Genomic DNA, 13,744 nt, shown 5'->3' with positions numbered 1-13,744 from the left:
AGTTTTGAAAAGAATGGGAGCATCTTCTCACCACTCGTTAGCTTCGATTTCCCAAGGATAATTTCAAGCCCCCCGCCGGGACTATTTTCAGGGGGGGGGCCCCCCCCCTGGGGGGGGGGGGGGGGGGGGGGGGGGGGTTTCTGTGTTTTTTTTTGTTGGGGGGGGGGGGGGGGGGGGGGGTTTGGTTGGGGTTTTCTTCTTTTTTTTGGTTGTTTTTTTTTTTTTTTCTATGCATGGAACTGTAAAACGGATTGTAACACTTATTTTCGAGGTGATTCCAGGTAATTTGGGGGGGGGAAGGAACCTCACAAAAGTAATAGAAGCAACTGAAACTAGAATTGTGCATGTTATACCATGTTATAATTGTGCATATTATACCATGTTTCTAATCATGCCTGATGTTGCAGCAGAGATCATTCCCCACTGTCAGCCTTAATGGTATCAAACATTTGCTGCCGGGGGCTGCTTGTCTTCATCTGCTGAATGGTCAGGCAATCTTTGACTGTTCGTGTGCATGCATGGGTATGCCCACTGTCTTCATGAGAAGATATATTTGGCATGAACACCCAAATAAAATGTGAATTCAGATAAATGGCTCCTTGGTTTCTCTCCCATTCTGCAGCATGGTAGCCATGGTAGTCTTTTGCTAATTCTGGTGCCATCTCAAATACTAGCTTATCTTGTCTAGCATGAGGTTTCCAGAGCTGATTTCCAAAGCAATGCTAAGGCCAAAGCAATGCAAAAGTCTGCAATATATTTCTCACGTTACTAGGTAGACACAAATGAGGAAAATAACCTTTCAGAGGAATAAGAGGATCCAATGGAGCAAGCATCAATTTTAATTGCCTCTGGGTGGGTGGGTTTGGTTTATTATTTCAGCTGTATAATTTGGAGGGGGATTGCTTATCACTTTACTGTCATGTAATTCTAACGGTATTGTAACCATTTTGCTGAAATAAATAATCCAATCAAAATGGCTGTGACCTGAGTAATGTGGGCGGCATTCACAGAAAGAAGAATAAAGACATTATTTTTCTGTGATGAGGCAGCCCTTCTCAGTCTAAAGTTAAAAGAAGATCCAAGTTATCCATTCTGTAAGAAACCCAACTCAGTTGCTTTGCTCTGGCATTTTCATTAGAAATTTGTTTTAGAAGCATGATAGCTTTATGATCCGCTCTGCTTGATTTAAGAAACAGAAAGTTTTCCATACTATTTTTAAATGCTACCATTATTTTAAAAAAGTCCCTTGCTTGTACCAAAATAAATCATTCCTTCAGTGTTCACATTTCAGTAACCCTTAAAGGAGACACCTTGCAAAACCAGCAGCTTTGTACCGGAAATGTGGAAAGTTCATACCAAACAAAATGTACTTTGAAAGCTGGGCGTTTTCCCAGTGGTCATATGCATGGCTACTTTGCATTTAACCATCTATTGGGGAGTGGGAGGGGGATAAAATATGACTTAATAATGGACCTACTTATTTGCAAGTAGATATAAACTTGCCCCAGGAAATTTAGAATTTATTATGCTAGAATATTGCTAAATCAGGATAAAGCAAAATCAAAGTGGTTTGATGAATAGTCAGAAAGACGTTTTGTGATACTGTAATCACTGCATCTTCCTTAGCCATGGGAAATTCATCCAGTGACTTGAACAAGTCGTCATCCTGCCTTCTATACGACTTGACATAAAGCTATATTTTGTGGAAGGCAAAGTACAGATGTGATGACCAGAGCAGGCACTGCCACACAGCAGGAGAAAATGACTTGTTTTCTGAGTGATATAAGCTGTAATGGGGCATACATTTTGGTCATCATTTCAGGCAGAAAAATAATTTTCCCGCTATGGATAGCCAGATACCAGAGAGCGTGCTACTATTTTTTACAAGCCTTTTACTTGCAGACAAAAATAAAGTGTAATGATACTGAAGATCAGAGATTTCTGTTTAGTTGGATGGAAATATTTGCCCAAAAGCAGCCTTCTGTAATACAGCTAGTCCTTGATTTACAACCGGTCATTTAGTGACTGTTCAAAGTTACAACGGCACTGAAAAAAGTGGCTTATGAGCATTTTTCATACTTATTATGACTATTGCAACATCCCGTGGTCACATGATTTACATTCAGATGCCTGACAACTGACCCATATTTATGTTGGTTGCAGTGTCCCATGGACCTGTGGGTACCCTTTTGCAACCTTCTGACAAGCCAAGTCAATGGGGAAGCCAGATTCATTTTACAACTTAACTGCAGTGATTCACTTAACAACTGTGGCAAGAAAGGTTGTAAAACGGAGTTTAAAACTCACTTAACAAATTTCTCACTTAGCAACACAAATGTTGGGCTCAATTATGGTCGTAAATTGAGGACTACCTATATGTGAGAGTCAGTGATAGGGTCATAAAGTCTTCCTTTCTTCACTGAAGATAGAATGTATGCTGCTATCCACTTATGATTCTTGACTTTATTGTACCTTATGATTCTTGACTCTTGACGAATGTATCTTTTCTTTTATGTCCACTGAGAGCATAAGCACTGAGACAAATTCCTTGTGTGTCCAATCCCACTTGGCCAATAAAGAATTCTATTCTACTCTACTCTACTCCTACTCTACTCTACTCTACTCTACTCTACTCTACTCTACTCTACTCTACTCTACTCTACTCTACTCTACTCTACTTTACTCTACTCCATTCCATTCCATTCTCTTTTGATCTGTAGGAACTATACTGACATGGAATCTGTGGTTCCCATTACTGAGCCCCACTTAGATGCTATCTTGCTTCCCTCTAAAGCAACAGGTGACAAAATTTAACTAAACTGGACATTACCTTGGAACAATGTCAGAGTAAGAAGATATGCACTATGGTGCTTATAGTGGGACTGCTAAGGAAGATTTAAGCCTGTCTCTGCCAGGACCGTGACTGTGCCATGGTTAGGTATTGGAGGCACAGCTATATAACCTATGAAGAAGGTCGTCTTGCTTCCTATCAAACAGGGGAAACACCTTTCCTTTTCACTCAAAGGCTGATCTGAAAAACATTCTTAACTAGGAACAGCTTCCTCCACCTGACTTTGAAGGATTATGTATTCTCAACCAAGAAATAGCCAGCCTTGTTTTACCTCTGCTGAAATAAATCTCCGCTTGTACTTCTCTTATAAACCAAATCCCATGAATCCCACGTCTTAAGAAAGTATGAAATATATTTGTACCAGAGTCGTGTTCCAGTGGTCTAGCTTTTTCCCTGTCAGCTGGGAGGCCAAGTCATTTTAGCGTCTCCACCTGAGGCAGCACATTCAGGTGGCACCTCAGCCAGACAATAGGGGCCCAAATAGGGCAGGAGACATCCCTGCAGGAATCCCGATGCAAAGAATGAGAACAGTGCAAAGGTATTGTGTTTGCACAGATTTGATCTTCTCCTAATTTGCCCTCAGTGGATTAGAGCTGAGATGTCGTGAGCCCCATTATTATATCCCTGCAGAATTAATAGGCCTTCGTCTGTTTGGAGTGCCTGACTCATACAATTCTTCCTACCCTATTATAAAGAATGTGCAAAATCACCATTAACACACGCGTGTGCACCCAAGATTGCCAGAGAGCACAATGCCAGACTCCAGGTCTTGCCAGCTCCCTTCCTCTCCCCCTACCCTTCTCCCTCCAAGCCTGCTTAGTCTCAGGTTTTATCTCACCATCGATCCACAGTGCTCACATTCTCCGACACGCTTGCTGCTTTTCATTAGTCTGATAATGCTAAGACCGTCTCAGCATCCATCTCAAGCTGCCTCTCCTCTTCTCTCTTGATTGGCTGCTTGCCCAGCCACATTGCTCCTGTCTTCACTTGGACCTCAAGCTCCTTTCTGACCCCTCTGGGGCTTCCCAAACCTTTTATTCCCAGTTGAGCTACCAAAGCTGCTCGAGTTATTGTTTTTCAGTTTCATGACAGGCCACATTTGCTCTCATCATCATCTGATATGTAACCCTCCCTCCACTTAGACCTGAAATCCTTTACTCTGGTGGCCAAGGCCCATACTGAACCTTCATGAGGCCGTTGCAGGTTTCCAAGGATGTGGGAGGAGGGCGAGGGGTTGTCACTATATATGTGGGTCAGCTTGGATTCATTTTATTTCACTGTAGTTACTACTACAATTTCCTTCTGTTGTTTTTATACCATATAAAAACCAACCTCGAGATTTTTATATGGTATTAACAGTATTGGCACTTCAAGTCTCATCAGGCTCAAGGTTGACTCAGCCCTTCCATCCTTCCAAGGTGGGTAAAATGAGGACCCAGATTATTGGGGGCAATATGCTGACTCTGTAAACAGTTTAGAGAGGGCTGTAAAGCACTGTAAAGCAGTATATAAGGCTAAGTGCTATTGCTATTCCCCAAAGTACTTAATACGTTATTCCTATGCTGAGTGATTTGAATGAATGGAATCTATCCTTTGTTTTGTTTTTCTTTGTTTGTGAATATCCAAAACACCCGTCTCCCATTTATGCAAAGGCACAAGGGGTGAAAAGTGTGCCTTTATCGTCTCACCAAGGGTCATTAGGAAAGAGGCTTTAGTCACTAGATGATTTCTAATTAGCTGACTCCATTCAGGGTATCAGAGATAAAACATTTTCTCTGAATAGGGCAAAGTAACAACTGGACTTCTCGCACAGGCTGGCTTTCGCTTACCATCGACCTCCTTTACAGCTGAGCTTGGTGCTCAAGAAAGATGAGAGAAAAAGAGCACCCAAGCAGGAGTCCTAGTTGATCTCTCTTCCAACTATCCTCTCTGCAGTGAACCTTCAACATGTACGAAGGGTCTTATTCAAGGATGTAATAAATAACATTGCGCAAGGCTGACTTCTTTGAGGTTATTTGGAATTACTGGCATGTATTGTTGCTTTCTCTTGTTTTACTTTTATTTACCTTTTCTCAGTAAATGCTTATATCTTATATTAAGTATTTTCATTGACCTAAAAAGGGAATTCCTGATTAAGGCATTCTCCACGTTCAAGAATGCATTGTATGATTGTAATACAAGTATTGCTTATGTTTCAGGGCTCATGGAAAGATTTTTAATGGCGTATATCTGGGCTTGGGACAGGATCCAGAGTCTTCCTATCCCTTCTCATAGAGCTGAACTGAAGGGCGAAATCTTGGGGGAAAAGGGCAAGGAATTTCCCAGCCAAGGAATCACAAGGTGGCACGAGACTCCGTAATTGATGGCAGCCTATCCTAAATATGTTTTAGGGGAAACCACTTGGGAAAAGGGATCTGCCAGTGAGGTTTGAAATTACTCCGTGATTTATTATACAGGGTCAGGGGTGCTTGAAAAACTTTAAAAGGATATTGAGTCCTAGTGGGTGAACAGGGACTCCACTTTAAAGCATGGGATTTTGTGATGATTCTATCAGTTCTGGAATCCTGCCTCCATAAAGGATTGTTGCAATAAAGCTACCAGTAACACAAGCCACTCAGAATTTGCTATAAGGGGGGCAGCTATATAAAAAAAAACACAGCACAGCTTAACACATATTCCTACGCACTTCCTGTTAACAACAATAGCCATTTCTACAAATGTTTTCTGCAGAGAAATACATTTAGTATGGTCTATGTTCTTGTCACCAACTGCAATCCACTTTATTAGATATACGAAGAGAGAAGCAGGATAAGGTGCTGCCCAGCCCTGCCCTTGCAAAGAGGGACCTCATCCTTGGGCCTCTCTCTGGCACTGGTGAGGTGGGAAGTTATCTGAGGCCCACTCCAGCACATGTGTGCTGCCTCATTCTGAGAACAGCCAGTCATTCAGGAGCCACATGCCTCATTCTAAGTTGAAGAGATTGTGAAACCGGTTGTGGAAGCTCATGTATCCCCTTGTGGCTTCCTCCCTCACAATGTTTTCCTTCCCCAGAATATGGCACTCAAGAGGTAGGCAGTTGAACTGATCTACTGTATATACAGTAAGTGGGACTTCTTGAACTGCATGAAATATACATTTGTGGATGGGCAGGGGCAAAATATAAAGAGAGAATCAGATGAAAACTGTATGCATAATATATAGACCATGAGAATTAGTGATGCTTGCTTCTAAAACTCCATGACTGATCTTGGAAAAGCTAAATGGAATTAGTCCTGGTTAGCGTTCAGATAACAGACCCCTAGGAAATTCCAGCATTGTAGTCTGGGAAGTTGAAAACCATCCCAAAAGAAGCCAGTGGCAAATTACTTCCTTATTGTTGTCAAGAAAATGCCATGGATGTGATCATGCAAGCATCAAACTCAGGCCTGCATCCTTATTAACATAAGTAGTGTAACAAATATGTTTGGTAATTTTCAGAGCACTGGAAACAGAGCCACTTAATGATAAATTGCTTTCAACCACTTAACTGTTTCCTGATGAGATAAAGGTGGTGGGTGGTTTTTTGTTTTTGTTTTGATAGGGTGGCCATCTAGAGGTAAATGAAATATTTATTAAAAGAAATATTTCCTGTTGGTTAGGTATATTGTCATTGTCAATGGCAAATTTGTCTGCATTTATATTTGCTTGCTTAATGACTGGCTCGTCTGTATTGGTGTACTGGTAGCTGATAATGCTCAAAAGTAAATGAAAGGTGAGCTGATGGTGCAGATCATCCCTTAACTGCATTGCATTACTCACAACTTGGTCATGATACATAACTGGGTGATCTTAGCTTAATCATCAATTCCAGCTTCACTTGCTTTGTATTACAAATCTTAGGTGAATGGCAAAAAAACAGTGGATTAATAGGCCCTAGTATCTTCACCTACTCCTCAGTGGCAGACTTGGCTCTTAGTTTTTCCAATTTCTCATTATCTGCCTATGCAGGTTTTCCTCAAGATTTTTACTCTTTGCCTTTTTCTACTTTGAAGTGGAGGGATTTTGAAGGCTTCTTGGTGATTGTAATTGTATAATTTGGATCCTTGCTCTTTTATTGACCTTTTCTATGGTTGAGTTTCTTCATCTCTGTGCATTTATAAATTGTAATGAACACACTCAGAAGAACCTGAAAAGGACTGAAGGCACTTGAAGGTTGAAGCTCCCAAAGAAAGGAAAAGGTCAAACACTGAAAAAAAGACCATCATATTCTTTGATATGCATGGTAAGGTACAGTTGCAACACTAAGTCTATCAATTCCAAAGACAAGAAAGACACATAAAATAAAACTTTTGGACATATTTTTAAATAATAATTTAATTAAAAATAACAATTACAACAATTTTAAGTTTGGGACATGCTAGAGATCTGATGTTGAAGACACAGGCAAAAGGGAACCCTAGAGTTTATATAATTCTAAAAAGTTGGGTATTGCCCTTCAGATCTATGTCCTCCACTCAGTTTCAACCTGCCTCCCAGAGAGCAAAATTAGTAATCTCCCATTTCCAGGATATTAGGGGATAGAGGTACTTCCCTTCCCCCCTGAAATTCGATCAGTTTCTATCTTGTTAGGTTGCCAGCAACCAATAAAAAGAGAACTGTTTAAGATGTCTTTGGGTATTAATGTTCCTTCTGTTATTTCTGCTTTTGAATCATTGTTTTATTATTCTGTCCATACTTCAATCATTACTTATGGTTATGTAGAATTATTTATACTATGGATATTTCATTGTTGAGACTGTAACCCACCAGGCATATCTTAATTGTGGTGGATAAAATAATTGAACAACAACCAAAGAAACCAACTCCCAAATAAAACATGAGCTCCCCCATAACATAAACATTTGAGGTCAAAAGTGTAAAAGGCACATGTTACATACATCCTACATAAAGTGCAAAAATGCTGACATAAGAGATAATTACACACATACACCTACAAATAATTACTCAAGTTTTACAGCAGTATGTAGTCATCATCCTGCAGATATCCAAAACAAGGAACATTTAGCCAATTGAGCTTCCTGGGGATTTTGTCTTCTCTTGTTTTAAAGCAAGTTTTCAGACAGAGTATGTAGCATGAATATCAACTGCCGGTATTTTGAAAGCTAGGAAAATTAATTTGTGGGGAAGAAAATATTGCCAAAATGGGGGCAGGAGGGGTGGAGCTTGCATTCATATCACAGTTGTACTATCTGGTAGAAACATATCATATTTAAGGTGCATATTTTTGAAGGAGGCTTACATCCTGTCCCCTAAATCTCAACATTCAGGAAAACCTCTGGATAACACACGATTACAGCATGATTGAGATTAATAAAATAAAAACCTGGCAGATTAGAGATTACTGGAAAAAGTATTGCTTCGCATGTTGCTTCTGCTAATTCCACCCCCACCTTGCTTAAGGCGATGTGCACGGGGCTCTGAAGCAGTCATTCATCCTTTTTCTAGCTAGATACACACTTGCTTTGCTGTAACAAATTCCTCAGAATATTAAGCTGTTTTCTAATTCTATCCCTGTGCCACTGTTATCTCACACCTATGAAGAAAAGCATCTAGCAATATCTCCACAACCATTTCTCAGAGCAGCTGTTCTCCACAGTAACCTATGCCAGGTTGTCTTCCTTCAGATTATAAGGAAGGGTTTATGGGACTTCATAGCAAAAAGCATGATTGCCAGGAAGAAACCAGCCGCAAGAATTGGTTCCCAAGTTGGTAAGGATTCAGGAGGCTGCATTGTAAACAGTCAGTGAAAAGATCTGAAAAGGTTGCTGGAAAGAAAATTTAAAAGACAGCAACCAAATGGGAAAATGCTTGGTTGGTGGAATTCCTGTTCCCCATATCTTTCATGGAACCAGTGCAACAACAGGCTTGCATTGCATTACATCTATTTTGATTAGCTTTCAGGAAACAAAGCAATGTCAGACACACTTAGTGTTTCTCAACCTTAGCAATTTTAAGATGTACGGACTTCAGCAACCAGAATTCACAACCCAGTATGGTGACATTAAGATCTGGTCAAAAATGGGACAGTCTTCTTTATAGACTGTGGAGATTTTTAAAAAGAAGCTAGACACCTATACCTATTCTAGTTTAGTTGGTTTTCCTTCACGTTACAGAGTCATGGACTAGATTAGAGGTGTCAAACTGGATTTTTTTGAGGGGCCGAGTCAGCATTGTAGTTCTCTATGGGCTGGCAGGGGTGGGTGGAAACAAGATGGAAACCTCCTGCAACACCCTGCCGGCCAAAATGGGGCACAGGGGGCCAGGTGAGCCCTCCCCATGCCCTGTTTTGGCTGCCAGAGACACCATGGGCTGCTCCTTTGCTTTTTTGGGGGGCCAAATTTAAGCACTCCATGGGCCCAATCCGGCCTGCAGGCCTTGACTTTGACACCCCTGGACTAGATGATTCTTTGCTCCTTCCAATTCTGTGATTTTTATATGTTTTGGATAATAGTTTCAGGGATAAAAGCAGAAAGGGAAGAAGAATGATGTAATTAATAAGAACTTTCTGAAGAAGGATGGAACAGCAGCAGGAACAGAAAGGTATGTTCATGCAGAGATATAAGGAAATGGAAAATGTTTGATAAGATGAAAGATAAAGTTAAGGACCTTGTACTGAGTCTGAGGTGAAATGGCCATTTCCTTGCTGCTTTGCTTGTAATTTTCTCAGGAGCGTAAGTCTGGAACAAATGGCCAAAACCTTATCTTGCTATTACCGTTGTAATGATTTTTTAAACGCATATTTCATTTATATTTTAAAATCTTGTTGTAAGTCACCAGATGCAGACAGAAAGATGGGATGCAGAAATTAACAGTGTATTTTATGCTAGTTTCAGGGAATCTTTGATTTATGCCAGAAAGGAACATTATATCAGAGAGATGCAAAAATGGCTTTCACAGGCTTGATTTCAGTTTAGGTACATCACAAATATCTGTGATTATTCTGCTCACATAGTCCAAATGGCATATTTGCAACATGACTAAGGATGCAATTCTGTACCAAAGAGCAACTGTCTGAATGATCTTGGGAAGCAGCAAAAGGGTCATTCTGCTGGTGTAGACAGAGCTATGTTGGCACATATAGCCAGTTGAAATTGCCCTGGAGGTCCCCAGATCATTGCCCCCATGTAGCTATTCTTCCAACACGATGCCACAGAAATGCCACGAATATGTTACAAATATATCTCTTGATATATCAACAGACCTTTTACTCTAAGTGAAGCCAAAAGAATAAAGAAGTCTAAAGACACTGCTTCATTAGAACATTATACTATTGTTGCGAGTATCAGCAGCAATATATTACATATACTACGGTAACTGGTGACATTGAGCTATGGGCAGCCATCTTAGTGAGTAAATGAGGACATGAGTAGAAACTCATCAAATGGCTGATGTATGGTCAGAACCGTCTGCTCAGCAGCTGTGTATAATAAAACCAAAGTCACCTCTACACAGCAACTAAATAAATGCCAAGGCAGGGAAAGCAATGCCTTTGTAGATGAAAGAGAAGCCAGGATTGCACCAGACTATTGTGTGAAACTGTTCCGCCTGCAATGGGCAAAGACAAATTATGAAGCAAATAACAACATTCTCATTATAACAATTTCCCCCCACCTGCCATCGATTATCCATACATGCAGGAAATGGCATTTTTGAAGCAAAGATTTACTAGCTAGATCAGTGTTCCTTAAACTTTTTTTCACCTCTCAGGACCCACTTTTTAAAAATTATAGAGGACCCCAAAAGAGCTTTTGTTTCTATGGGTTATGTTTATTGATATTTACTATGTTTAAAAGTGATACATAACATTGTCCTATACTTTGACATAGGCTGGCAAATAATTTTGATTTCATAGACCCCTGAGAGGTTCTTGGGAGTCCCCCAGAGATTCTAGGGCCATATTTTAGGAAACACTGGTCTAGATCAATACCATATTCCTGGAAATCAGCCGATCAGCTTATGGACCTGAAAAAGGAAAAAGACAGTATCTGGTCTCTTTATCTGGGATGCAAATGCACTAACATCTTTCTGTATAATGGACAAGCTGAGAGAATGGACATTTAGAGTTTAAAACATGAGGCAGCTGGACATAACAGAAGCTCCCTCTCTAAGAATAACCATCATGGCAGCTTACTAACCCAAGAGAGACTAAAAGACTCTATCTGTAACCATGAGACAACCTATGTAATATCCCATCTTCTCCATTAAGACTCACTTCCCTTTTGGGCTGTTCATCCAAAGCATTGTGAAGTAGAATTAAGGGACTGGTTGAAGGAATTAAAAACAGATTAAAGTTTATTCATGCACCATGTTTTCTATTGTCTCTCTCATCTCCTGCAATAATACAATAGTTTACTAATATATTTAGGTGATTTGTTATTTGATAGGATGGGACCAGGGCATGAATACTGTACCGATTCTGAACACTTTCTTGCCCTTCACAAATATTGTGTCCATAACAGGCGCTTTTTGCCCTAATTTATGGTCTTTCTTGCCACAGTTAATAGCATGGTTCTTGTGTGAATCTGGCTTCTCCATTGACTTTGCTTGTCAGAAGGTCACAAAAGGTGACCTCATGATCCCAGAACACTGCAATCTTTATAAATATGAGTCAGTTACATGAATTTTGATCATGTGACATAGGAATGCTACAATGGTCATAAGTGTGAAAATGGTTATGTCACTTTTTTCAGTGCTGCTGTAATAAGTTTGAATAGTCAGCAAATGAACTGTTGTAAGTCACAGAATGCCTGTAATAAGAATAGAACAGAACAGAAGAGAGTAGAATAGAATAACAGAATTGGAAGGAACTTTGGAGGTCTTCTAGTCCAACCCCTTGTCTAGGCAGGAAACCCTACACCACTTCAGACAACTGGTTATCCAACATCTTTGTAAAAAACTTCCAGTGTCGGAGCATTCACAACTTCTGGAGATCCCAATATCAACATGCATTATAAATAAAAACAAGTGTAACTACTAATAAGTAGCCATAAATTAAGGCAAAATTCACAAATTTCTAGCAGTTGAATTTTTAAAAAGCTTTCTGCATATTCCTGAACTGCAACTGAGTCAGAAGTTGCTCTGTTTCTGGGAAAAGCTATTCCAGAAAGTGCACATGACAAGAGCAGAACTACACCAGAACGACAATAGGATCTGGGCTGCTCTGTATGGGAGGATGGAATATCTTAAATATTCTGGTCCAAAATTGTTTAGGTAATCTCAGTCGTGTATGAGAGCAAACCAGCAGTTCTCTCAGGGGTGGTTTATATGGTTGCAGCAAGGCAAATTACAATCTCATCTCTGCAGCTTGTACCAGCTGCAGCTTCCAGATTTTACATAAAAGCAGCCTTACCTAGAGCACCTTGCAACAACAGAGCTGAGAGGTTACCATCTGTCAAGCTTCTGAGGTAGCCAGGTTTGGAAACAGCAAGGATTTCAGGAACACCACCTTACTATGCTAGGCAGAGGCGGTATTCAGCAGGTTCTGACCAGTTCTGGAGAACCAGTAGCGGGAATTTTGAGTAGTTCGGAGAACCGGCAAATACCACCTCTGACTGGAGATTTTACAGTATCCTTCCTCTGCCACACCTATCAAGCCATGCCCACAGAACCGGTAGTTAAAAAAAACAACTGAATCCCACCACTGATACTAGGGTATAAAAACAAAATCTTGAAAGCCTACCAGAATATCTCTCTACCCCTCTGATGCCAAACAGATTAAAAACAAAGTTATTTCAAGTTTCTTTCTCATACTTTTTCCTGGCTCAGGACTGAGTTGTCATTTAGTTTCTACTGGTGGCTTTTGTCTTCCTTTGTCAAGGTTGCATCGTCACTTCTTTGTATCAACACACAGACCCTAGAGCTTAAGCTATCCCTGATTGGATCAATGCCAATGTTACCAATCAAAGTTAATAAAAGTTCTGTTTGTCAACACAAATCCCTGAACCTTTAGTTCATCTCAGCTTCCTTCCTGACCCTTTAGAGCAGGGGTCTCCAAACTTGGCAACTTTAAGACGTGTGGACTTCAACTCCCACAATTCTCCAGCCAGCATAGCTGGAGAATTCTGGGAGTTGAAGTCCACACGTCTTAAAGTTGCCAAGTTTGGAGACCTGTGCTTTAGGGAATCTGATAGGCTTTGAGACAGTGATGGGATTCCAAAATTTTTACTACCGGTTCTGTGGGCATGGCTTGGTGGGCGTGGCTTGGTGGGTGTGGCAGGGGAAAGATACTGTAAAATCTCCATTCCCACCCCAACCCACTAACCTGCTTTCCAGTTCTATTCTCCTATGCAGGGCAACAAAAGAAGACCCAATCAATCAGCTGGGACTTGGGAGGCAGAGAATAGATGCGGGCGGGGCCAGTCAGAGGTGGTATTTGCCGTTTCTCCAAACTACTCAAAATTTCCACTATCAGTTCTCCAGAACTGGTCAGAATCTTGTGAATACCACCTCTGTTTTGAAGGTGTCCACATTTGAAGGTGTCCACAAGACCAGAACTGATCTTTATTGAGATTGTTTAAGATACTCTTGGAAGTCTGATTATATTTTTCCTCCCCTCCCTTTCATACTCCAGTGAGTCAGGAGCAGCAGCCTGAAAGCCTTCCTAATGCTACCTCCTTTCCTAGGGCTCAAGGCATGCTTCTGCTATTTTTGTTTTTGTAACAGCTTCTGAATACTTCCTTCAAGGCCATATCCATGGCTCTCTACAGAACTGTATGATTATGGAACAAGCTGTTCCATCCCAATTTCTTCTCTATTTGTCAATGAATAATTTTACTGACATATTTTAATTAGGGTTTTATGAGGTCCGTTATACTGAGCTGGCATTCGCTTCGGTTGTCAATTATTTGCCAGTGG

This window comes from Notechis scutatus, chromosome 2 (assembly GCF_049901735.1).
Source record: "Notechis scutatus isolate UNSWTSFEM ecotype Mainland chromosome 2, rNotScu1.2, whole genome shotgun sequence".
Classification (NCBI taxonomy): domain Eukaryota; kingdom Metazoa; phylum Chordata; class Lepidosauria; order Squamata; family Elapidae; genus Notechis; species Notechis scutatus.
Note: the sequence above shows the minus strand (reverse complement) of the source record.